This window comes from Xenopus laevis, chromosome 1L (assembly GCF_017654675.1).
Source record: "Xenopus laevis strain J_2021 chromosome 1L, Xenopus_laevis_v10.1, whole genome shotgun sequence".
Classification (NCBI taxonomy): Eukaryota; Metazoa; Chordata; class Amphibia; order Anura; family Pipidae; genus Xenopus; species Xenopus laevis.
Window position 1 is genome coordinate 62,999,180 of NC_054371.1, and position 27,658 is coordinate 63,026,837.

The 27,658-nt window shown below is 42.6% G+C and overlaps 2 long non-coding RNA genes across 2 annotated transcripts; both read left to right on the forward strand.

The window, feature by feature from the left end:
• The first annotated feature begins 15,781 nt into the window (after nt 1-15,781).
• On the forward strand, nt 15,782-18,399 carry LOC121402895. The gene is made up of 2 exons (XR_005966844.1): nt 15,782-16,001; nt 18,075-18,399. It is a non-coding gene; the product is annotated as an uncharacterized LOC121402895 (long non-coding RNA).
• Nucleotides 18,400-20,831: 2,432 nt separating this feature from the next.
• LOC121402896 lies at nt 20,832-27,658 on the forward strand. Its single transcript, XR_005966845.1, has 3 exons — nt 20,832-20,915; nt 21,313-21,414; nt 27,524-27,658. It is a non-coding gene; the product is annotated as an uncharacterized LOC121402896 (long non-coding RNA).

Here is a 27,658-nt window from a genome sequence, read left to right on the forward strand (position 1 = left end):
CGCCGCTCCCAAAATGGCGGCGCCCATGGCCGCCACGTGGGTAGCGGCGCCGGCGCAGAGACGCCTGCGCGCAAGTGCGCAGGCGCGAAGACGTCACAACGACGCGACGGACGCAGGCGCAGCGCGTCGGTCGCAGACGTGCTGACGCCGACGCAAGGGCGCCAAAAATCCCCTTTAAAAGGACGCCTGAGGCGCCAAGATGGCGCCCGAAAATAGGATCTTGTTCCTGAATAGATTCCTGGGTTCCCTGTTGCTGTTCCTGTTATCCCTGAGTATATTCTTGTTTGATCTCTTGTTGTTGACCCCCTGCCTGGACTTTGGACTCTGCTTATATTCTGCCTGCCTTTTGACCTGTTGCCTGAACTCTATTACCCCTTCTGCTAAATCCCTGGATACCACGATCCTGATCCCTCCTGAGGGGCTTCCTCCTAAATCCGGACTACTCCCCAGAGGGAACTCCCGGTTCCCTGACATTATTTTCGGGCCATGGATTCCACTGAGGAAGCTCAGCCAGAAGCTCAGCCAGATTTCGGCAGGGCCTTTCGGGGCCTGCATTCCCGCATGGAGGCGTATGAAGCCCGGCAGAATTACGTGGGACTCACGCTGGAGGCGATCTTGGAAAAGCTCTCCTTGTTGACACCAGCGACCCCCCGGGCGGCACCTCCTCCGCAAGCGGCTGCTGCCATGGCTACCCAGCCCTCCACTTCTGGTCCTCATATTCCTGCTCCGCCTCTCTACGATGGCGATCCTCAAGCCTGTCGAGGATTCGTGAATCAGTGCCAGATTCGATTTGCCCTACACCCCACTGAATTTGACTCTGAACGTGCTAAGGTGGGGTTCGTGATTACTCGTCTGGCAGGGAAAGCTCTCGAGTGGGCATCTCCACACTGGGAGAAGCAGTCCCCACTGATGGATGACGCAGAAGCATTTCTCAAAGAATTTAAGATCGTCTTCGATGCTCCCGGCCGGGTGACTTCCGCTGCTTCCCGTCTGTTCCAAATCCGCCAAGGGAGTCGCAGTGTAGCGGAGTATGCTATTGAATTCCGTACACTTGCTGCTGAGACTCGTTGGAACAACGACGCATACCATACTGCATTTTATAATGGTCTCTCCCTTCGCATCAAAGATGACCTGGTCTCTCGTGAATTACCCACGCAAGTTGAAGACCTCATCGCCTTGGCTGTCAAGGTGGACACTCTTCTGAGAGAGCATCAAACCCTGAGAGTTCGTGTCAGGAAATTTCAACCCATGTTGGCACCTCGCTTCGAGAGGCCTCTCCTGCAGGCTTCTGTCACCTCTCCTGCCCAAGCATCCATTTCTCTTCAGGAAGAACCCATGCAAGTGGGAAGAACTCGCCTCACTGAACAAGAAAGACTCCGCAGATGGATGTCAGGCCTGTGTCTGTATTGTGGCGGACATTCCCACTTCGCTAATGCCTGTCCTGCAAAGGCTAAGAGTTTTGTACCCCGAGGTATGTCTATGGTAACTCATGTAGGGGGCACTACTCAAAAGTCTCGAGATAGGTCTCTGGGGAAGACTCAAGAAAACTCACACAGGTTTCTCCTTCCCTTCCAGATTCGTCTGACCGATAAGACCATCTTCGGGAATGCTTTCCTCGATTCCGGAGCCGGGGGTAACTTCATGGACGCTCTCTTTGCTAAGAACATGGGAATCCCCCTATTTCCTTTGCCTTCTCCCATGAGGATTGTCGCCATAGATGATAAACCCCTGGAGTCTGTACTCACGATGACCACTGGTGAACTATTTGTGCAGGTTGGGACCCTGCATAAAGAGAGACTTTCGTTTCTTATCATCTCTTGTCCCGATGTTCCTGTTGTTTTGGGTCTCCCCTGGCTGCGCCTGCACAATCCCACCATAGACTGGTCCACAGGGCAGGTCTCTCGTTGGAGCCCATTCTGCCTACAGCATTGCCTTCCTGCTAAACCCCTCAAGAAGGTAACTATTTCCTCAACCGAGTTAAAGTCTCTTCCCTCCTGTTATAAGGAATTCTCCGATGTGTTCTGTAAGAAGTCTGCGGAATTCCTTCCTCCACATCGCTCTTATGACTGTCCTGTCGAACTCCTGCCTGGAGCCATGCCCCCCAGAGGCCGCACTTACCCTCTCTCTCCTGCTGAGACTACTGCAATGAAGGAATACATCCAAGAAAATCTCCAGCGGGGGTTTATCCGCCCTTCTACCTCTCCTGCAGGGGCTGGCTTCTTCTTCGTGGAGAAGAAGGACGGAGGCCTTCGGCCATGCATAGACTACCGGGGCCTGAATAAAATCACTGTAAAAAACAGGTACCCTCTGCCCTTGATCGTAGAGCTCTTCGACCAGCTGAAGGGGGCGAAGATATTCTCTAAGTTAGATCTCCGAGGGGCGTACAATCTCATTCGCATCCGTGAGGGTGATGAATGGAAGACGGCTTTCAACACTCGTGATGGGCACTATGAATATCTCGTTATGCCCTTCGGCCTTTGCAATGCCCCTGCCGTCTTCCAGGAGTTTGTTAACGATGTGTTCCGGGATCTCCTAGGAAGGTTCGTAGTCGTATACCTGGACGACATCCTGATCTTTTCTAAAGACCTAGAAAGCCATCGCTCCCAGGTGAAGGAGGTACTCTCTCGTTTGAGGAAGAACTCTCTCTTCGCCAAGTTGGAGAAGTGCGTCTTCGAGGTGTCCAAGATCCCCTTCCTAGGATACATTATCTCCCCTGAGGGATTTGAGATGGATCCCGTGAAAGTGTCTGCCATCCAGGAGTGGCCTATTCCGCTGAGTACCAAGGCAATCCAGAGATTTATCGGATTTGCTAACTACTATCGGCAGTTCATCCGGGGGTTCTCTTCCCGCATTGCACCTATCCTGGCTCTCATCCGGAAAGGGGGTAAACCCAGCTTGTGGCCCCCATCTGCCATTGAAGCTTTTCAGTCTTTGAAAGAGGCCTTCATGTCCGCTTCTGTTCTCCGACACCCCAATCCTGAACTACCCTTTTGCATCGAAGTAGATGCTTCTGAAGTCGGAGCCGGAGCCATCCTGTCTCAGAGACACCCCGCTGATGGGAAGTTGCATCCCTGTGCTTATTTCTCCAAGAAGTTCTCGTCCGCAGAGCAGAACTACGATGTCGGGAACCGAGAACTCTTGGCTGTTAAACTTGCTCTTGAAGAGTGGCGTCACCTCCTGGAGGGTTCTCTGATTCCTGTTCAGATTTACACCGATCATAAGAATCTCGAGTTCATCCAGTCCCTCAAGAGGCTAAACCCCAGGCAAGCAAGGTGGGCTCTCTTCTTCTCTCGGTTTAATTTTATCTTGACTTTTCGCCCAGGTTCCAAGAATCAGAAGGCCGACGCCTTGTCTCGTAGCTTCACTCCGGTGGACCGCTCTCCTGAGAGACAAGAGCCAATCATCCCTCCAGTCAAGATTATTGCCTCCCTGTATCCACAGTTTGCTGATCAAATCCTGGCTGGTCAATCTTCTGCTCCTTCAGATACTCCCATTGGAATGGCATTTGTTCCTCCTGAGCTGCGTCTGCCTATTCTGCAACAGACCCATTGCTCCCGGCAAGCCGGACACCCTGGTCCAGCTAAGACTCTTGAACTCTTACGACGCCTGGTCTGGTGGCCTGATATCCGCAAAGATGTGAAGGACTTTGTTGCTGCCTGTAATGTTTGTGCCACATCTAAGTCAAGCCATTCCCGCCCCAGTGGGTTACTACAGCCTTTGCCGGTTCCTTCCCGTCCCTGGACCCACCTGTCCATGGACTTCATTGTCGAACTTCCTCCCTCTTGTGGGAACACTGTGATCTGGGTTGTCATTGATCGATTCTCCAAAATGGCCCATTTCATCCCTTTGAAGAAGTTGCCCTCTGCGGTGGAGTTGTCCCAGCTATTTATCCAGTACATCTTCCGCCTGCATGGTTTCCCGGTGGAGATCGTCTCTGATAGAGGCACCCAGTTTACTGCTAAATTCTGGCGTTCCCTATGCAAGAACCTGGGAATTGTTCTTCAGTTTTCTTCTGCATACCATCCACAGACGAATGGGGCAGCTGAACGTGTCAACCAAGCCCTGGAACAGTTCCTGAGGAACCACGTATCCCTCTGCCAGGATGACTGGTCTGATCTCCTCCCATGGGCGGAATTCGCTCATAATAATGCTTGTCATTCCTCTACAGGAAGGTCTCCGTTCATGTCGGTGTATGGGCAGCATCCTCAAGCTTTTCCCCAAGACTTTGTACTTTCTGACGTCCCGGCTGCTGACGATTCCGCAGCCCATATGTCTGCTATTTGGGCTGCTACCAAGTTGAACCTAGAGAAGAGCGCTCTGGTTCATAAGACTTTCGCGGATCGTCGTCGAAGATCTTCTCCTCCCTACAAGGTGGGTGATAATGTCTGGCTCTCTTCCAGGAATATCCGGTTGAAGATACCATCTCCCAAGTTGGGTCCAAAATTCGTGGGTCCATTTCCCATCTTGGAGATAATCAACCCTGTGGCTGTCAGACTTCAGCTTCCACCAGAGATGAGAATCCCCAACGTGTTCCACGTGTCTCTGGTGAAACCCGCCATCTCCAACCGGTTTTCTGGTGGTCAATCTCCTCCTCCTGCCATCTCTGTGGAGGGTCAACTCGAGTACGAGGTGGAGAAAATCCTAGACTCCAGGATCTCCAGAGGGTCCCTTCAGTACCTCATTCAGTGGAGGGGCTTTGGTCCTGAAGAATGCTCCTGGGAAGGACACCGTGATGTTCACGCTCCCCGTCTGGTGAGGGATTTTCACGCCAAGTTTCCCCAGAAACCTTGTCCCGGTGGTCCTGAGGCCCCCCGTGAGGGGGGGGGTACTGTCACGATCGCCGCCCGGAGCAGGACCAGGAGCTCCGGGCGGCGCAGCTATCACTTCCGACGCCGCTCCCAAAATGGCGGCGCCCATGGCCGCCACGTGGGTAGCGGCGCCGGCGCAGAGACGCCTGCGCGCAAGTGCGCAGGCGCGAAGACGTCACAACGACGCGACGGACGCAGGCGCAGCGCGTCGGTCGCAGACGTGCTGACGCCGACGCAAGGGCGCCAAAAATCCCCTTTAAAAGGACGCCTGAGGCGCCAAGATGGCGCCCGAAAATAGGATCTTGTTCCTGAATAGATTCCTGGGTTCCCTGTTGCTGTTCCTGTTATCCCTGAGTATATTCTTGTTTGATCTCTTGTTGTTGACCCCCTGCCTGGACTTTGGACTCTGCTTATATTCTGCCTGCCTTTTGACCTGTTGCCTGAACTCTATTACCCCTTCTGCTAAATCCCTGGATACCACGATCCTGATCCCTCCTGAGGGGCTTCCTCCTAAATCCGGACTACTCCCCAGAGGGAACTCCCGGTTCCCTGACACTCAATGAACATGAACTGACTGTACTCGATAAGGGTTTGGGGTTTGTTCCCACATTTATTAGTCCTGCTTTTTCTACTTCAATTGATTTGTTTAAATTTACACGGTCTTTAAAATTAAAAGTGTTTTTTGCTGATAAACAATTGCAATCTGATCCAGACACCAGACTATTGTCTATAAGAAACAAGTTGGGGGTGAAAAGTAATTTCATGCCCCCGGGTAATTACCCCTGTATTGAGGCTTTTGAATCAATAGTTAATTCTGAAATAATAAAAAGACACGAAAAAGCGTCCAAAGCACAAATGAATAATTTGTCTAGAAATGAGAAAGCTGCATTAATTTCGCTACAACAGAATGACAGAATTACTATAACTAAAGCAGATAAAGGCGGCGGGATAGTAGTACTTAGGACAGAGGATTATAAAGGGGAAGCTATACGTCAATTAGATAATCTCTCTCATTACAGTCAATTAGACTCTGACCCTACATTGAGGTTTAAAAATGAACTAAATGTCTTTTTAAATTCAGCGGTCATGGAAGGTATAATTGGGGATGAGATGTGTCAATTATTGATTAACACTAATCCTAAGGTTCCTAAAATTTATTTTCTTCCCAAGATCCACAAACACCCTACCAAACCACCTGGACGACCAATTGTGTCTAACGTGGGGTCTATTTGGCAACCTATAGCCATATATATAGATACTTTTTTGCAGGATGTGGTATCCTCTTTACAACCCTGCTTGTTAGACACAACTGATTTCCTTAACAGATTGGACAAGATTGCTATGCCAGTGGGGGAATTCCTTTTATGTTCACTTGACGTAAAAGATTTATATACATCAATACCCCATAATGAAGGAATAGAGTGTATTCGGGAATATCTTGCTAAAGGGACCCTGCCCAACCATATGATTTCTTTTATTTGTACTTTACTGGAATTGGTTCTGTCTAAAAATTATTTCCAATTTGACACTGATTTTTACATACAGAGGCAAGGCTGTGCCATGGGTGCCAACATGGCACCCGCCTATGCAAATATATTTATGGATCATTTTGAGCAGGCACATATTTTTTCAAATGACCACTTCTCTCAACATATCCATGCCTACATGCGCTATGTTGATGATACTTTTTTTCTATGGTCAGGGTCCAGGGAGACTTTGAATGACTTTCTCATTTATCTCAATGGCACCCACTTAACCATAAAATTCACTATGGAGGTGGATGCCAAAGAAATACATTTTTTGGATGTGAATGTTTCTCTAGAGGAGGGTAGATTCGCGACTACGGTGTACACAAAGCCTACTGATCGCAATAATCTGTTGAAATCCACATCCCATCATCCACCGGGATTACTAAAAGGGCTGCCAAAAAGCCAATTTTTACGGGTAAGACGGATCACCTCGGAGGATGAGCTTTATGAGGCTGAATCCAATAAAATGTTGCTCAAGTTTGCAGAAAAAGGTTATGAAAAATCAACGCTAGAGGGGTACAGGGATGAAGTGAGAAATATACCCAGAAAAAAATTACTTGATAAAAAAACTATCAAGTCGAAAAAAACACAGAGAATACCATACATTTCAAAATTTGACTGTAATTCGAAAGCGAATCGTAAAATAATTTTAAAATATTGGGGCATATTAAGTTCAGACCCCAAGTATGGGCATTTATTTCAACAAACTCCCCTATTCTCGTACAGACGGGGAAAAAATATAGGTGACTTGATTAAACCTAAAGCATTAGGACACCAGAAATATAATCCCCCTATAACAGCTAGGACACAAGGCACCTTCCCATGTAGGAACTGCGGTCACTGCAACAGCATCATATTGGGTAACTATGTTACACATCCACTACATGGCTCTAAACATGACATCAAGGGCTGTTTTTCATGTGACAGTAATGATGTAATATACTGCATCAAATGCCCGTGTGGTCTTGCCTATATTGGGCAAACGTCAAGACCCATTAAAATTAGACTGAACGAACACAAATGTATGATACGAAATTATAAACCACAGGTCCCCTCATTCCCAGTGATGAAACAGCAGGAGAAGGGAATTAAGACACTCAAAATGGAAACTTTACTTGCTAAACATTTTTTTACCCATGGCCACCGGGTGGCACAACTAAGGTGGCAAATTTTAGAAAAAATACGGATTAATCAAGGGCAAGATAAAAAACGATTGTTACACCAAAGGGAATGTTACTGGATTTGGTTACTCCAAACCAGAAGCCCAAAGGGTCTTAATGAAGAGTATAATCTATCTTGCTTCGTTTAATGCTTTTTCAGTAAATGTTTACAAATATATTGTTCCTCTTACAGAAACAATGGGTTTACAAAATTGGTGAGCATAAATATTTGGACAAAGCCTGTCGTATATAATTTTATTTTTTCATGTTTTTACAGATAAGGAAATGCTTGCTCTCCAGGGACAGGTAATTTTTCCTCTGTTTTATTGTAGGGCAAGTTTGTTTCTCCATAAATGATACTTTGTATTAATTTTTTAAAAAAGTCACTTAATCATTTTTGTATCGTTTTTATCTCTATTACAGATACAAGACTTCTTATAGCACTTTTTAAGGGATTGTATGCCTTAGCACAATTGGATAGTTTTCATATATGTTGTGGGTATTTTTATGCTTGTATGTTTAAAAAAAAATTTTTTTGCAATGTTTTTAGAGTTTTGTATAAAAACTTTTTTTCACACATGTGATTAAGCCATTGGTTGAGAACTTTGTCTTTTAAATTGAATGATGGCAATTATGTATGCTAATTATGTTAAGTGTTCACTCTATATATTGTTCACACTGGGGTCAGTTTGTATGCTTGATAAAGGGGGTAACCCCGAAACGTCGCACGTCTGCACAATATGTATTTATAAAATGTCAACATATTCCGCAGAGTAGTACGATAAACGGGAGCATTGATTAAACATACAGGAAAAAACACACAGTGAAGAAGGCCCTGCCCAAATGAGCTTACAATCTAAAAACTTTGTAGATGTTATCTCTTGCCCAAGAGGTTGTTTAAAAGCAGGTATTCTACCATTTTCCTTTAAATCAAAAAACTAGTGTAAGGGGGGGGGGAGAGAGAATACACAACTTTTAGGTTGTCCTCGTCTCCGGGATTCCCAGTCACTGAACGTGCCTATAGCGTTGCTGTTATTACTAGGGAGAGTCCATGAGAGGAGCAGCCGAGAGGGGTGCACATATAGGATGACTAAACGACTCCAGCTCTCCACCCTTCGCCCCGTTTCCCCGACAGGAGTCGCTGCTTGGCCTCTTCCGCCTTCTTCCTTCGGCCACAAGTTTTTCCCCACAGGGCGAACAGGCGCAGGCAGTACGGAACGCATTAAGGCTGAGCATTATTAGTGCAGAGCCATGAGAGAAGGCAGCTCCGTGTATTTGCGTTTCAGCGAAGAAACAAGTCGCTTTATCTGTCTCCTCCTGGAAACGCACTGGATAAAACACATTTTCCCCCTCGTAACAGTAAATCCTGCTTTGGCTCTCCTCCCTTTCCTCTCTATTCTCCTCTCTCCTCCTCTTCCCCACCCCTCCATGCAGCGTCGTGTTCGTTCCCTTCCCTCTCACGCCTCCAATCTCAGCTGCCAACTCTTTCCAATGGAATCTCACTGACTGGGGAAACGTTTCAATTGGGCTACTAACTTAAAGCCCAAATGTGCCAAGCCGCAGTCTCCCTATGCATGTGTGGTAATGTACTTCTTTAACAATTTACCGAGTTTAATGTAAGACTACAATACCCAGCATGCAATGGGGCTGTCTTGTGTATAAGTGGGGAGTTACTACATTTTGGGCTCTGTACCCCAGTCTCCCATTCCTTTTAAGCACTTTTGCATTTTCTGGTGACTTTCCTCAATTTCAGACAATTTTGGGGCAAAAATCTGTTGCCCACCAAAATGTCTAGAGTTTGACCTTTTTTTTTTTTTTACCAATATTTACTGAAAATTGTATATGTATTAGGGCTTCATGGGACCCCTATACCCTGGGCCCCCCCGTAGTGTCAATAACAATAAATGTGTAGCTTTACAGAGCATTTGTTTTTAGGTGGGGTCAGTGACCCCCATGTGAAAGCTGGAAAGAGTCAGAAGAAGAAGGCAAATATTTCAAAAACTATAAAAAAAAAATGAAGACCAATTGGAAAGTTGTGATTTATTAGCAACTACAAAATACTACATGTTTCGGGCCACACACGCCCTTTATCAAGTCCTTTATTTGATTTGATAAAGGGTGTGTGTGGCCCGAAACATGTAGTGTTTTGTAGTTGCTAATAAATCACATTGTAGCAGTTATTCAGCTTTTGGATTGCTCTCCTCATTCCTTTGATTGTATACTTACCTGTATATCGAAGACTTGCGGTGAAGTCTTGGAGGAAGGAAGCACCACTACATTTAAGGCTTGGCAGTGCGCTGAAGTAACCTACTATAGACAATTGGAATGTTGATTAGAGTTAGCCATTCTAGAACATGCTACAAGTCAACTTAAAGATGAACCACCCCGTTAAAGGAGAACTAAAGCTTAACTAAAGAAGTAGCTAGAAATGTTGTACATTATGTTTTGACTTCTGTACCAGCCCAAGGCAACCACAGCCCTTTAGCAGTAAAGATCTGTGTCTCCAAAGATGCCCCAGTAGCTCCCTATCTTCTTTTCTGCAGATTCCCTGCACATGCTCTGTGCTGCTGTCACTTACTGAGCTTAGGGACCCACTCACAATATACAGTACACATAGAATAGAAATGTCACAATATAAGGCTGATTAGTAATTAATACAGATAATTACTACATGGCGGCACAGAAACCAGTGCAACTAGCTACAGCCCTGTAGCATCAGCTTATATTACAGACCAACAAACCTCATTTTCTGCTGGATAATTTGTGACGACCCCTAAGTTTAGCTTCTCAACAGCTGCTCAGAGCCCACTGAGCATGTGAGTGTTGCAGACACTTTCGAAGATGGTGACCCCTGTGACAAGTTTGAAGTCCTGGATCATTGCTGCTATTGAGAAGCTGACACTTTAGGCTGGTGTAATAAGTTCAGTATATAAAATATGGCATTTTTAGCCATATTCACTTTTAGGGTTTAGTTCTCCTTTAAGGATATTTTTGCAACTTATTTGCAGCAAATTTTCAACTGCAATAATGGCCAATAAACAAATCAATTAAAATGAACATGTTTCTAAAGGCCCCCAGGGGCTATGAGGCGGCAAACTGCGATTGGCTGATCGCCGTGTCAATCAAGGGAATCCCGCCCGGTTTTCCTTATTTGGAAAACCGGGCAGGAAGTATAGACCCGGGCAGCCCATCAAAATACCAGGCTGTCTGGGTCAAAACCGGACAGGTGACAACCCTAAGTGCATGTATTGTGCAGGAGAGCTGACACTGTGTGAGCCCTCAGAGGGAACAATGTGTACTCGAGTGCTGCCTGTTAGAAGAAATGCACAAAATACGTGTTTGTTTTAATTTAATGAAATACAAATTCTCTGTGTTCCAGATCTAGCCAAACACTGGGCTGAATCGGAATTAGGGTTGCCACCGGTTCAGTTTTGACCCAACAGTTTGGTTTTTCTAAGGCGTGTTCGGGTCTCAACTTTCTGTTCGGTTTTCAGCCTTGTGAAACCCAAACAATAATCTGGCCAATAAATAAAAACATTTATATGCTAAGATACTCACCTTAACACGGCTTAGTTATTTTCAACTACAGTTAATTTCTTATTATTACAGAAACAAAATTAAAAAAGCAAATATAAAAAAAAAATATAGTTACTGTACATAGTTAAGTTGGGTTGAAAAAAAGACCAATGTCCAATCAATCAAAAATAAGAAATTGTTTTTCTAAATTAGCATTTCTGTATTTCAGAGCTTTCTTGATAACCAATTTTTGTATAATAGATCCCATACCTTGAATTAGACGTTTGGGCAGAATATAGATAGAGTAGCCACCCCTATGGTTCTGAACTGGATGTCTGTTTTTTCTGTTCAAAACTTTCTGTCCAGTTTAAAACATTCAGAAAACTGAACATAAATCAAGCCATTTGCATCTAAGTGATGCACTAAACCCGCCCCGGCATCATAACTCCACTGACATCATTGTGTCTTCATCTCTGATGTCATCATGTACACTCCAACATCACTGCCCCACCTCCAACACTATCTGTCCCGCCCACTTTGTTTGGTTTTAGCCACTGGCAAAGGTGACAGCCCTGATCAGAATTCTTTATTTGTAGGACTTCAGTCATGAATTCACCCACATTTTTGCAAATACCTGTCCCACCCTATACCTCCTGCAGCCACAGCAAAATGACTGTGGGGACCTAAGAACCAGTCAGGCCACGTAGAAGTCCTGCTAAGATGCATATTCAAAGTTGGAGATTTGAGAGTCAATTGTGAACAAAAATTTGTTGGGGTCAGGGGTCCCCAACTTTTTTACCCATGAGCCACATTAAAAAAAGTTGGCGGGCAAAATAAGCATGCACAAAGTTCCTGGGCTGGGGATGACAAATAAGGGCTGTGATTGGCTATTTAGTAGCCTGTATGTGGACTGTCAGCCTACAGGAGATTCTGTTTGCCAGTACACCTGTTTTTTATGCAACTTGCCTTCAAGCCAGGAATTCAAAAATAAGCACCTGCTTTGAGGCCACGGGGAGCAACATCGAATGGGTTGGTGAGCAACATGTTGCTCGCGTGCCACTGGTAGGGGATCACTGCCTTAAGTTGTCCAGAGCTCATGTAGGAGTTAACGGCAGAGGTCCCTTGAACCCTTTGAAGATGTTTGTAGCCTTCATGATGTTTGAGGTTTTTTTCAGTGAGTTTCGCTTAAAAACTCGATCAGTCTGAGCAATTCAAGTTTTTCTTTGTTAACCCCGAACTCGCTGAATCAACTTTTTTCCATTCAAGTTTTTTCATAAATTAGAAACCATTCGAGTTGTGAGTTCATTTGGGGTTTTAAAAAGCTCACAAAGCGCTTAAATTTGACCTTTGATAAATAACCCCCTAAATATTCACTTAGTGTCAACTGGGGTACCAAGGGCCCACCAATCACTAGCAAGACAAAACCTGGAGTCACAAGTAAAAGCATTTTTTCTGGGTGGTATGTAATTATAATTATTTTCATTTCTCATAGTGCCTTATACGTTGAACTATACTGTACATATACAAAGCTCCAGTGGCCACAGAAAGTGTCCAGTGTCTTGTGGCTTGAATATCCTTTACTTAAAAATGAAGAACTAGCATATATAATGCAGAGGGAACCAGTATCTATATTTACAGTAAGCATAAGAGTTATCATTAGGAAACAGAAGAGCTTAGCTTGCCGGATCATTGAATAATATGTTTGGCAGTTAGGTTATGTTTCAAATAAAATAATTTTTTTGTGTGTGAGTACCTCATTCAGTTTTCTGGATATCAACTACAGTAAGCCATTACATACAATCGTCTTTGGATTCTACATGCTTGCCTAAATGTGCAATGCTGTTAAAGGGGATGTAAAGGGAAAAAAATAAAATCCCATTTTTACTTTCTTTAAAGAGCATGTAAAGTCTAAGATAGAATAATGCTAGAAATGCTGTATTTTGTATACTAAATATAAACATGAACTTACTGCACCGCAAGAGTAATCAAACAAATAATTTATGCTTTCAAAGTTGGCTACAGGGGGTCACCATCTTGTAACTGTGTTAAACATCTTTGCAAGACTAAGACTGTGCACATGCTCAGTGTGGTCTGGGCTGCTTAGGGGTCGTCATAAACAAAGCTGCTTGAGTTCTGCATGGCTGGGAAGTAAGGTGGGGGCTCCTCCTGCTGTTCATAAGTATGATTGTTTCCCTGCTCAGCAGTTAGGGACCATCTGACAATTCCTATCCACAGCAGTAAATGAAGGGAGAATTTCACTGCATACAGTCAGGTTTTTTATAAAAACAGTACACATTTTATAATTAAAATATATTGGAGATAGGTTTCTTTTTCATTAAAAAAAGTAAAAATGGGATTTTATTTTGTTTGCCTTTACATGCCCTTTAATGAAAAAGAAACCTATCTCCAATATACCTTAATTAAAAAATGTCTACCCGAGAAACCTGATTGTATGTAGGGATGTCGCGGACTGTTCGCCCGCGAACTAATTCGCGCGAACATCGACTGTTCGCGTCCGCCGAATGTTCGCGAACGTCGTGCGACGTTCGCCAATTTGGGTTCGCCTTAGCTGGCGCTTATTTTTGACCTCTCACCCCAGACCAGCAGATACATGGCAGCCAATCAGGAAGCTCTCCCTCCTGGACCACCCCCACACCCCCTGGACCACTCCCCTTCCATATACAAACTGAAGCCCTGCAGCGTTTTTTCATTCTGCCTGTGTGTGCTTGGAAGAGCTAGTGTAGGGAGAGAGCTGTTGAGTGATTTGAGGGACAGTTGATAGTAACTTTGCTGGCTAGTAATCTACTTGATACTGCTCTGTATTGTAGGGACAGAACTCTGCAGGGATTTGAGGGACAGTGAGTTTAGGTTAGTTAGCTTTGCTGACTAGTAATCTACCTTCTACTGCAGTGCTCTGTATGTAGCTGCTGTGGGCACTGCTTCTGATCTCATCTGCTGACTGCTGTAATAACCCAATAGTCCTTGTAAGGACTGCTTTTATTTTCTTTTTTGTTTTTTACTTTGCTACTATAAGAGCCCAGTGCTATTAGTCTAGCTGTGTTGGGGAGTGGGACTGGTGTGCTGCTCCTCCTAGTAGTTCACCACTACCAGCACCAACCAGAGTCAAAATTGTTACAAAGTATCTTATTTGCACCTGTTAGCTGTTCTGAGCTCTCTGCCAAAAGCTAATTAAGTTAGAAACTGTTTTTTTTCTGGCTGTTCAGTTCAGAGAAAAGAGGGACTGGTGTGCTGCTCCTCCCAGTAGTTCACCACTACCAGCACCAACCAGAGTCAAAATTGTTACAAAGTATCTTATTTGCACCTGTTAGCTGTTCTGAGCTCTCTGCCAAAAGCCAATTAAGTTAGAAACTGTTTTTTTTCTGGCTGTTCAGTGCAGAGAAAAGTGGGACTTTCCAGTACAAAAGAGGGACAGGGGGTTGAGTGGTCAAAAGAGGGACAGTTGGGAGGTATGCAAGTGCCACCTAGCTGTGTGAGCTTTTTCACATTCTGTCTAAATAACAATAATAATTCCGTGTCCGTAAACATCACCTGAGTGATGTTTTTACAGCAGCAATAATATATTCCGTATCCACTACTGTATACGTTGCCCTTGCAGGCATTGTTTGCCCAGTCTTTAACCAAGTGCCGCCTAGCTGTGTGAGCTTTTTCACATTCCGTGTCCAGAAACATCACCTGAGTGACGTAGTGTGATTTCTGCCCTTTACAGCACAAAACGCAGCGCTGTGTCAACAATGTATTTTTCAGATACATTTTTGCCCTTGATCCCCCTCTGGCATGCCACTGTCCAGGTCGTTGCACCCTTTAAACAACTTTAAAATCATTTTTCTGGCCAGAAATGTTTTTTCTAGCTTTTAAAATTCGCCTTCCCATTGAAGTCTATGGGGTTCGCGACGTTCGCGAACCGTTCGCATTTTTGACACAAGTTCGCGAATATGTTCGCGAACATTTTTTCCGCCGTTCGCTACATCCCTAATTGTATGCAGTGAAATTCTCCCTTCATTTACAGATGGTTCCTAGCTGCTCTGCAGGGAAAGGACCATACTTTCAAACAGCAGGGGGAGGGACTTCCCAGAACTCAAGCAGCTTTGTCTGTTTCCCTGTAGAACAGCCGGCGACCATGTAGAGATTCATCTGCAGCAGTCAGAGCAAGTAAATGAAGGGGGAATTTCACTGCATACAGTCAGGTTTCTTTAAAAACTGTACACTGTACAAGTATATTGGAAATAGGTTTCTTTTTCAGTTAATAAAGTAAAAATTGTATTTTATTTTTGCCTTTACATCCTCCAGCTGCAGGGACAAAGATCATAGAGACAGATTTAAACAATTAAACTGGGATTCTATTTGGAGGATTATTTTGCTGCAGCCACTGGTTCTGGAGAGTTGGAGAAAGTTTTCAATAAACAGTACAAAAACTATAAAATCCACATTAGATTACATCGCAACACAAAAGGGGTAGTTCACCTTTGAGTTAACTTTTAGTTTAGTATAGAGGGTGACAGTTTCCAATTGGTTTTCATTTTTTTATTATATGTGGTTTTTGAGCTATTTAGCTTTTTGTTCAGCAGCTCGCCATTTTGCAATTTCAGCAATCTGGTTGCTAGGGTCCAAATTACCCTAGCAACTATGCATTGATTTGAATAAGGGACTGAAATATTGGTAGTAGAGGGCCTGAATAGAAAGATGAGTAAGATAAGTTGCAATAAAAATACATTTGTAGTCTTATAGAAAATTCGTTTTTTAGATGCGGATAGTGACCCCCATTTGAAAGCTGGAAAGAGTCAGAAGAAGAAGGAGTGGAGAAGAGAAAGCTCTGTCAAATAAAACATACTCAACTCAGATGAAAAACGTAAGAGGACTCTGGTGTTTAAAGGAATTTCATTCAATACCGATTCCTAGAACCACATGATTGCAAAGGAGAGGTCCGTGATGAAACCGCTACCTGACCTGTATTAAGGACTGCCAAGGCGGTAAAGTATATTTCACACATGGATGTATGTCTTATGAACAATCCGTGATGAAGCCGTTACATGATCTGCATAAAAGCAGTGCCGTAGCGGTAAAGTATATCTTGACACGTGGATGAATTGTTTTATAATAATTCCAAACTCACATACACCAGAGCCTCTAATCTCATAGCACATCGGAACAACAGCGTTCATAATTAATGAAAGTGCCGCACACTATACGTTTGCCTGGATGTAGTTACATTGTGATCTTCGGCATCTATCATTTGTTCCAATTGTGCAATCGAGCAGCAGTTACCATTTGTCTCCCATAAGGAACATTCGGAAAACGGATATAACAGCTGTTCTAAGGGCTCTTACTCACTGGCGTTCTGACCTGCGCTCCCCTGCGCTCCCCTGCGTTCCGTTTTTTGGCGTTCAGCCGCAGGGGAGCGCAGGAATAGATGCATGTCATTATTTCAAATGGGGCTGTACTCACTCAGGCGCGTGTAGGCGCCGAACGCAGGAAAAATGCAGCATGTTGCGTCTCAACCTGCGTTCGGCGCCTACACGCGCCTGAGTGAGTACAGCCCCATTTGAAATAATGACATGCGTCTATTCCTGCGCTCCCCTGCGGCTGGACGCCAAAAAACGGAACGCAGGGGAGCGCAGGTCAGAACGCCAGTGAGTAAGAGCCCTAATAAGCAATGCTTAAATACAAACAAGAGCGCGCACATCTCCTAAATGCCTCAGATGACTTTGAATTTTAAAAATATTTATTCAAACATATGCTGCTATATTCAATCAAGTCGAAAGTATATAAATGACTATGTTAAAATGAATTGAATATTATGAATTTAATAGATGAATTTTGATGAAATAGTTAAAAAGCTGCGATAATTGACTAACATGCATGTATATAAATGAACTTGATAAATTAATAATGATGATTATGAAATTTTAATTAATTATGTATATATTTTTTGATAAAATTTGGTGTGAAAATTAATAAACCTCAACTAATTCAACTTGGTCTACTCCAACAATTAATTAATTATTTTTAAAATTAAGTGGTGAAGTAATTTACAGAGTGTGAAAAAAGAGATCTTGTTCTAGTTTACTTTAAATAATGTGAAAACTTAAAAAAATAAATAATGAAGCCCAATTCAAATGTTGCTTAGAAATGGCCATTCTATAACATACTAAAAGTTAACTTTATGGTGAATCACCTCTTTAAAGAAGCAGAGGAGTTACTTTCCTTACTGAGCTTACCAAGCAATAGAAATCAAAGTTATATGCACTCGTTTAGAATCATATCACGTAAAATAATTGCATTGTGGCTTGATTCTAGTTAAACATGATTTTTAAGCTTAATGGCCTCTATTTTTTTAATATCACGTAAAATAATTGCATTGTGGCTTGATTCTAGTTAAACATGATTTTTAAGCTTAATGGCCTCTATAGCTTTTAAGGCCAAAATAGCTTTTAACCACATTGCATATTTTAGGCAGAGCTGAACTGTTAAATGTTCTAAAATACGTCACAAATTCATTTAAAGGGATACTGTCATGGGAAAAAAAAAATTTCAAAATGAATCAGTTAATAGTGTTGCTCCAGCAGAAATCCATTTCTCAAAGCAGCAAACAGATTTTTTTATATTCAATTTTGAAATCTGACATGGGGCTAGGCATATTGTCAATTTCCCACCTGCCCCAAGTCATGTGACTTGTGCTCTGATAAACTTCAATTACTCTTTACTGCTGTAATGCAAGTTGGAGTGATATCACCCCCTCCCTTTTCCCCCCAGCAGCCAAAAAAAAGAACAAAGGGAAGGTAACCAGATAACAGCTCCCTAACACAAGATAACAGCTGAGTGGCAGATCTAAGAACAACACTCAATAGTAAAAACCCATGTCCCACTGAGACACATTCAGTTACATTGAGAAGGAAAAACAGCAGCCGGCCAGAAAGCATTTCTCTCCTAAAGTGCAGGCACAAGTCACATGACCAGTGGCATCTGGGAAATTGACAAGAACTAATATTGTGTACCGCTGGGGACATCCATTCTCACTCCAGGTGTTTCACTCATACCATCAGAAACCTGCAAGAGCAAGAAAAGCTTCTACGATCCTTGCACCTTCCAAGTGATCTGCCAGCTCCACAGAGACTTGACCATCTGAAACCACCTAAACCACGCCAGAGAGAAGAATAAACCAACCCTGGTACTCAGGGAAGGTTATTAACCTTACTACTATGATAATTATTGTTGCTCATGTAATCCAATGGGAGGCCAATTTGTCAGTTTGAATTTGTGAATTTTAGTGAGTTGTTTTATTTTGAATAAACACAAGATTTTACCAAACTCCTATGTTTGCTTACCTATTAAACAACTCAAATAAAAATCTACAAAATTTGAATAAAACCTTGGTTTTCCGCAGTTTTTTTTTTTTGGAAGATGGGCAGGGCTCTGAATTTTCATTAATGAATTATTTATTTAAAGGACACATTTACAGAACTGTTATGCATTCCAACCAGTTTCAGTGGGCAGACCAGAGACAGAAAAATCAGGAATTACAAATCTGAAATAGCAACCAGGTGGCAACTCTAATCAAGTAAGAGAAGAATCTGCTCAGCCTTGTTGAAAATATGTTTGTTTAATCTCCATTTAGGGATAAAATGGGTCTATAGTTTTGCTTGTTGCTTTTGTTTAGTGTGTTTGGTGATAGTTTAGCTTACAGCTAGAGCCAGACCAGGGGTGTAACTACAGAGGAAGCAGACCCTGTGGATGCATGGGGGCCCAGGAGGTATAGGGGCCAAATTAGGCCCTAAATCATGTACAGTTTCAATAAATATTGGTACACCAGGTCAACCTCTATACATTTTGGAGTCCTGAAAAAATAACGTACTGTGGGGCCAGTAATATCTAGTTATGCCACTGGGCCAGACAATCCTTGTAAAAGTGGATTCTCCACAGGAGGAGTACCTGCTGCCCCGCTGTGCCCCTAGCCTTTGAACTGCAGGTGGATTTCCACGCAAAATGTCATGTAATCTGCCTGCACCTGAGCAGAAACAATGCTTCCGGGTGCAGGCAGACCGGGAGTGCAACAGAGTTGCTGCCTGCAGAGAAACACAGGCAGAGATCCGCCATTGTCTGGCCCTAGTCTAAAGCATATCCAGGGTAGTGTGTAGCCTTGTATAACCTCATTAATCAATGTACCTTAATGAGCAACAGGTATGTACACACTTGTATACCTGTGCAAGATCTTTTAAACTTGTCTTTTGTACTTTGTGCATTTACAGATATTTCTTCTATTGTAACAGTGGTAATTTTATTAATTGAATGAGAGAGTCACTGTATATAGTTTGGCTTATCAGAGTAATATAACGTTGAATTAATTCATAGTTTATGCATATAAGGAAGCCTCCCTTTAGAAGGGTACATATTGGGGCTGATATATAAACTGCTAAACTGCACCAGTGCTGACTATGCGTCACTAGGAGTTCTAGGATTATAACTGTGTTGAAGGGCAAACTTTGTGGACCAGTCCCAAGTATTGAGTTGAAAGCTTTCCTTGATCTCCTTGATTTAAAGGGGTTCAACAGAAACAATTTGCAATTGGTTTTCATTTTTTATTATTTGTGATCTAGATAATGGAAAGACCCCTTATCTGGAAAGCGCCAGGTCCCAAGCATTCTGGATAACGGATCTCATACCTGTATTAATAATAATATTATTATTTTTATTATTATTATTATTATTAATAAACCATAATAATAAAATACGAATAATAAACAATATTAAACACAAGTTAAATACTTATGTATTAAAATTAATATCATACCCCCTTCTAACAAATATATATATATATATATATATATATATATATATATATATATTCCAATGTATTTTAAAAACCCTATGGAAATATTACCCCCGGGGGTTAGGGGTAATGGAACACCCTAATGGTAAACACCCCATTTTATTTGCTTTTTAGCAGGGAGTTGGGATCCTGATAATTCAGGATAATTCATGTTCTTTTTTTAGGGATTTTGGCTTGAACTGTAAGGGTTTCCTTCTAAACGTATCCACTGCCTGTAATGAGTACATTTATGTACAAAATGCTGTCCTCTCATCTGTAATGCAATGATCTGCTTTATTTATGACATTTTGTTATAACCTGGGCTTATTTAGTACTGTTAGTGGAACAGTGGCCTTTGCAAAGCATTCAAATGATAAATTATTCATCTGGTTAAAGTGAAGAGAGTGAATACCAGGATCCATTTATACACAGTACTCAAGGAGTTGACTATTGTCTATTTGCAGGTATTTACATTAACAGTCATAACCTTTTAGTGCAACCTATTATATTGCATGCAGCCCATGTGACACATTAAGGCTATGCAGATTAGAAGATAGGTTGTATAAATATAGCATGTATTCATATTCCTGCATAGCAACTGGCTCTTTGTTGAAAAAAAAGGATGTGTGCTGTGATTAGTGAACATGTATTAATATCTGTTACCACTAAATAAAGTATATTTTTCTTGCAACAGGCTGTGGGACACAGGAACCATGGGGTATAGCAGCGACCACTAGGAGGCAGGCCACTAGAGAATAAGAAGACTCCTCTCTCTGTGGCTATACCCCTTACATCCTACCAGAAGAAGTCAGTTTTTCTAGTGTCCTTAGGAGACAGGACCTTGCATCTTATGTGCTTCAGCAAACTTCTAAGAAACAAATGACAAAATTCTGTGGCAAGCAGTCACTGCTGGCACCAGGGGCTGTCCTAGAGGTCTCTGCTTAAGGAGTTCCTCTTTACAGGCTTCCCCCGACGTGGGACGCGGTACTAGGGCCAATAAGTCTCTGAGCAGGCCACACATTCTTCGGCACTGTCCAGCACCAGAGCACCCCTGATTCTCCCCAGAGAAAGCCGCAAGGTGGGTTGCTGTGAGAGTATGCCAACACATACTAAGGGCTAACTCCCTGGCCTATCCGCAGCTGCCTCCTGTATAATAAAAGATTTGGCCTGAAGGCACAACTCCGCTCAGGAGTGGCTACGCAGCAGCTTGTTTATATAAACTATAGAAGTGATTATAAAGCAAAAACACCAATAGTACTAGTGCAAGGGAAAAGTAATTATATTTTAGTTACTTTGGTGTTACTGTTCCTTTAAATTGGACTTTATGAGAGACAACCTTACTGTAATTCAGAGCTATCTGGATAATAGTTTCTGGATAAGGGATCCCAAACCTGCAATAGAATTGAAAACTAAAAATTGCAAGTGTGCTCTAACTGCAGTATTTCTGATAGTTCCTGTTTTTTTTAATCTCCCAGTTATATTTCCACCTTGAGTCTTTACAACTCGTCCAGGTCAGAAAAGCCCAGTCATACAGATCCATGAAAGCTCCTCTGTGCAATACTTGAGCCCACCCTCAGGTATTTATTCATCATGTTTCACTTTCTTCAACAATTTTAGTTCTTAATCAAATGTGACCTGAGCAGCAAGAATGAAATATTCGTAATAAGAGATAGCATGAGTATGTGTTTAATCTCAGCTGTTTTCTTATTGTTGACATTCTTTCACTAATTGGTCAGTGTACCCCTCAAGTACAGTTATTTACTGTGCACCCTGAAGCCGAGCATAATCATTATGGAATCCAACAAAAATAACCCATTAAGTTTCTGAACTGAAATCTGGTCAGCATGCATTGTATAGGGGCATATGTATCAAACAGTAATAATAGAGATCCCCACAGTTCACCAGAGGGCAATTTCACAGCTCTATACGCGAGTTTTTTTTAGGGCATATTTATCAAAGGGTCATGACTTTAAAAATCCTATGCAGATAGGGTTGCCACCCGGCCGGTATTTCACCGGCCTAGCCCCTCCGGCTCTTTGCCCTCCCCTCTGATGCTTTTCCCCTCCCTCTCTCTTACCCTCTGGCGCTTTCCCCTCCATCTTAGCTCCGGTGCTGTCCTCTGCTCTCCCCTCCGGTGCTTTGCGCATGTGTGCGCACACAGTGTTCGAGCGAGCACACGGAGGGGATCGCGGTTACCTGTCGGGTCGCCTAGGGCGCCCGGTTGGATTGGCCCGGCACTGGTGCCGCTTCTACTCAGTCTGGTTAGCCTTTAAATTTTGGGCAACACTGGAGTTTGAAAGCTCAGTGGACAAATAAGAGTCACTGGTGTAGAGTTAATTGTGTGCAGCATTGACTAGTGGTTTCCCTGGTGATGCTTGTCTGACTGCAGCACAGCAGTAGGGGGCAGACTTGCTTACCAGAGGATCTCCTGTGGACCCAGGCCATAGTGGACCCCATTCTATGACAATGCCCATTATCTCATCCTTATTTCCACCATGGGCCTATATAAAAACCTATACAATACACTATCGCTATCTAATTCTGTGAGAGTGGGCCCAGGATGTCCCTAGAAGACACACACCCCCGCTGATGGCACCAGTAGTAGGTCAGCCCAACCTATACCCATGCTGACTGTCTTGTAATATTAAAGGAGAAGGAAAGGCTAAAATTAAGTAAGCTTTATCAGAAAGGTCCTCTGTCAAAAGAAACACCACATTTCTTTCCTTCTATTGTGTACACATGGGTTTCTGTATCAGACTTCCTGTCTTCAGCTTAAACCTACAGGGCTAGAGCTTGAGCATGCTCAGTTTGATTCTCTCTCCCTTTTTCCTCCTCCCCTCCCTGCTGTAATCTGAGCCCAGAGCTATGAGTTGAGAGAGACTCAGGCAGGAAGTGATATCACACCAAGCTAATATGGCAGCTTCTATCCTAAACAGAGAAGGTTTTAGAGCTGTTTTCTCAGGTATGGTAAAGCATTCTGCAGAATAAATGTAATGTTATAGATTGCACTATTGTGGCTAATCTATTGGCAGTAAACTGCCTCGGTAGTTTAAACAATTTTGTACGATTTTGTACTTGTAAAATTATTTCTCAACTTTTAGGCTTATTTCATGGACTGGAACAAAAATCGACCCAGTTGGAGTTGATTACATCCTACAAAAGCTGGGCTTCCACCATGCCAGAACCACTATTCCAAAATGGCTTCAGCTTGGAGTGATGGATCCTCTGGATAAGGATCTTTCAGTCCTCATAAAGAAACTGGGCTCCACCCTTCAAGATGAAAAAGAAAAGAAGGGGAAGGACAAAGAAGAGCACTGAACTAGTGATGGGCGAATTTGCGCCGTTTCGCTTCGCCGAAAGATTCGCGAATTTCGCGCGAAATTCGCGCGAAATTCGCGAAACGTGAATTTATTTGCTGGCAGCGAAACGCGCAAATTCGCGCCTGGCGAATAAATTCGCCCATCACTACACTGAACACAAAAGCAAGAAAGTGAACAAAATGTTAACCTATTGAACAAATACTTTTTTTTTTTTTTTTTTTTTAAAAAAAAAAATCTTTCGTATAACAAATCAATGTTTTTATTTGACATTAGAGATGTCGCGAACTGTTCGCCGGCGAACTTGTTCGCGCGAACATCGGGTGTTCGCGCTCGCCGGAAGTTCGCGAACGTCGCGCGACGTTCGCCATTTTGGGTTCGCCATTGTTGGCGCTTTTTTTTGCCCTCTCACCCCAGACCAGCAGGTACATGGCAGCCAATCAGGAAGCTCTCCCCTGGACCACTCCCCTTCCCTATAAAAACCGAAGCCCTGCAGCGTTTTTTCACTCTGCCTGTGTGTGCTGAAGAGATAGTGTAGGGAGAGAGCTGCTGCCTGTTAGTGATTTCAGGGACAGTTGAAAGTTTGCTGGCTAGTAATCGTTTTGATACTGCTCTGTTATTGGAGGGACAGAAGTCTGCAGGGGTTTGAGGGACATTTAAGCTTAGGTAGCTTTGCTGGCTAGTAATCTACCTTCTACTGCAGTGCTCTGTATGTAGCTGCAGTGGGCAGCTGTCCTGCTTCTGATCTCATCTGCTGACTGCTGCAATAACAGTAGTCCTTGTAAGGACTGCTTTTATTTATTTTTTTGTTGTTTTACTACTACTACTACTACTACTACTATAAGAGCCCAGTGCTATTAGTCTAGCAGTGTTGGGGAGTGGGACTGGTGTGCTAATCTGCTGCTCCTAGTAGTTCAGCAGCACCAACTTTAATTTTTTTTTTTTAATATTCATTTTTTTTTATTTTACTTTTTTTTATTTACTACCGCTGTAGTAGTGTATAAGTTGACCTTTTAGGCATTATTTGCCCTGTAGGCATTATTTGCACACTGTTTTCTTCAACCCGCCATCGAGCTGTGTGACCTTGTTCACATTCTGTCTAAATATCCATAATATTACCGTCTCCAGAAAAAACACCGGAGTCACTTTTTTCAAGCAGCCATAATATATTTTACGTAATCCGTATCCACCGCTGTAGTAGTGTATACGTTGGCCTTGTAGGCATTGTTTGCCCAGTTTTTTTGGCCACAGCCACTGAAGCACAGAGGCCAGAAAAAATATGCCATATAAATGCTGAAAATAGTCATTTTTTGCCATACGTTGACTCAACGTATATGGCAAAAAATGACTATTTTCAGCATTTATGTGGCATATTTTTTCTGGCAACTGTGCTTCAGTGGCTGCAACCAAAAAAACTGGGCAAACAATGTCTACAAGGTCAACGTATGGCGAAAAATTACTATTTTCAGCATTTATATGGCATATTTTTTCTGGCAACTGTGCTTCAGTGGCTGCGTCCAAAAAAACTGGGCAAACAATGCCTACAAGGTCAACGTATGGCAGTTGTTTAAAGAGAACAGTAGATTACTAGCCAGCAAAGCTACCTAAGCTAAAATGTCCCTCAAATCCCTGCAGACTTCTGTCCCTCCAATACAGAGCAGTATCAAGCAGATTACTAGCCAGCAAACTTACTATCATCTGTCCCTGAAATCACTAACAGCTCTCCCCCTACACTATCTCTTCCAAGCACACACAGGCAGATTTTTCAGATACATTTTTGCCCTTGATCCCCCTCTGGCATGCCACTGTCCAGGTCGTTGCACCCTTTAAACAACTTTAAAATCATTTTTCTGGCCAGAAATGTCTTTTCTAGATGTTAAAGTTCGCCTTCCCATTGAAGTCTATGGGGTTCGCGAACCGTTCGCGAACCGCTCGCATTTTTTCCGACGTTCGCTACATCCCTATTTGACATGAGCCCATTTGGAAACAACTTTTTGATTTCTAGATCAACCAGTCTTGTGCATTGGATTCTCTGGATCCACACTAATTCACCCAAAATGTGACAAATCTAACAACTTGTGATTTTCTCAATGCTACTAACCCCTTCATCCCTGGGAGCTCTTCTAGTTTTATTAATTTTCTATTGCTTTTCCACTTTATAGTGAACAAGTGAGTTTCCTCCAGTTTATCCAGAACCTGTTTCCCAGCTGCAGTGGTTGAGGTAGACCAAGTGAACAGCTTTCTATTCTGTAAGTACCTGCATGTTGGTGACCCACATTCCTGGGCAAATGTTTCTTCTAGTTCACTGCTGTACCCAATAACACCGATATATCCTTTTCTATAAACTGCCACCTGTACTGCAAACCCATAAATGAGAACCTCAGGGTGAGAGGGGTTAGAATAATTTAGTTGTGAATAAAACTGTTAACTCTGGTCCATGCTGCCATTCCATTGGGGGAAGCATCGCATGTTTATGTATATTTTGGACTGAAAAATAGGATTGATACACTGTAAAATGTAGGGGGCTATTGTTATCACCTTGTATTAAGTGCAATATGGTTTTATTTCTGTGATAACTGCAGAATATTAACTGTGAATTTATTTTATTTTGGCATAATACATTTTGCTGACAATATAACGAGTATTTGTGTGGGTTTTTTTTAACCACTCTACTTTGGTAGGTGGTTGTTTTGGCACTGAATCTGCACATTGTAAGAAATAAGGTTGTCTGGTCATTTTATAATAATATGAGGACTTCTCAACTTACATCTGGCTAAGAACACGCTCAGACTTCTTATTCTAATTTCTGTGCAAACCTATGGGTCAGTTTGTAGTTCTCCTCATGACAGGAGAAGCTTGGACAGCGATGTGCCTCACAACTTAAAATTTGTCATATATTGTGATATTATTATGCAATTTTATTCTGTGACTCTAGGATTTAAACTGTGGTTGCTAGGGTTACCCTTACCCTAGCAACCACACAGCGGTTTCCATGTTTTAATTAAATAGATGAAAAGGAGAGCTGGTATGGAAAAAAAAAAGTAAAAATACCAAACTTCTGGCCTCAAAATGAATATACTCTCTGGTTGTTGGGTGACACTGTCCCTAGCAACCAGATAGCATTTTGAATTTAGCTAAAGAGAGGCAAAATCTCCTACAATAAGCTTTGATCAACTCTCACCATATTATCGATAGACCTACAGGTGACATACTATCATGTAGCAGGTGTGTGTATATATATATATATATAATCTTCACTAGAAGAAAAGCACTGTGATCAGTACCTGGTGAAAAAAGCATTATCCAGTTATCCAGAAAGCTCCAAATTATGGAAAGGCCGCCTCTCATAGACTCCATTTTATCCAAATAATTCAAATTTGTGAAAGTGATTACCCTTTTCTCTGTAATAATAAAACAGTAGTTTGTAGTTGATCCAAACTAAGATATAAATAATCCTTATTGGAAGCAAACCAACCTATTGGGTTTATGTAATGGTTACATGATTTTCTAGTAGACTTAAGTTATGAAGACCCAAATTACGCAAAGATCCATTATCCGGAAATCCCCAGGTTATGTTTCCGACACTTTATTCCCATATTGCTGTGCATTTGTACAGTAGAGTAAAAAGTTTGGATTGGATTGTAGTAAAAAAAATTAAGAGTTGAGATTTTGGAAATTTTAGCCTAGTATTCCTAAGTATCCAGTGTTATGTGTCAGACAATCAGAGGGTATTGGTTTGAGTTTCATTTTTATTTGCTCATGTTGGGAGAAACATGAGAATTATGTGCATGTTTGTCACTAAACAAATTTTGTCACAGTAAAGAGAAATCCTAAAACTGTTGCCTTTTTTGGAGTCAGGAAAGAATAACCCCCCCCCTGCAAATTGGACACCGTTTTGTATGTGGTTTATTGGCTTTTCTGTGCCTAGAAGTTTAGGCAGGTTTGACTTGGACAAGAGATAAAACTTCCTCAAACTGGGTTCTTCAACATCCCCTGTGTCACTATGTGATACAAATCTCCTGCTGCAACAACATCACTGTAGGAGTCATTGATTGCAAGTGCAGTTGTGTGGGGAAAAATCCCATAAACTAAGGGTTTCTTGGGTCCCTCCTGCCTCCTTCACATTTGCACCATTTAACACAGGGAACCCTGGGGCTACCACTGCCTCTTAATCATGTTCTGGGCTTCTACTATTCATTTATGGGCAAGTGTATTGTCTTTATCTGCTAGGCCAGTGAAATACCAGCCAGGTGGCAACAGCAATATATAGATTAATATGTATAGATGGAGCAGCAATGCTTTATGAGCTGAACAGACCAGGAAAGAAGTACAGCTGCCCATACATAATAACATGTTCTCTCTTGGGCAGGTCATCAGAAGAGCAGCTCTTTATCTACACTGGTTATCCCAATATTGGCCTAACTGGGTAATCGGCCAAGTGAAATTCTATCTACCATAGACAAAGACATACATATATTGAATTATTCCTCTGCTGCTCTGAACT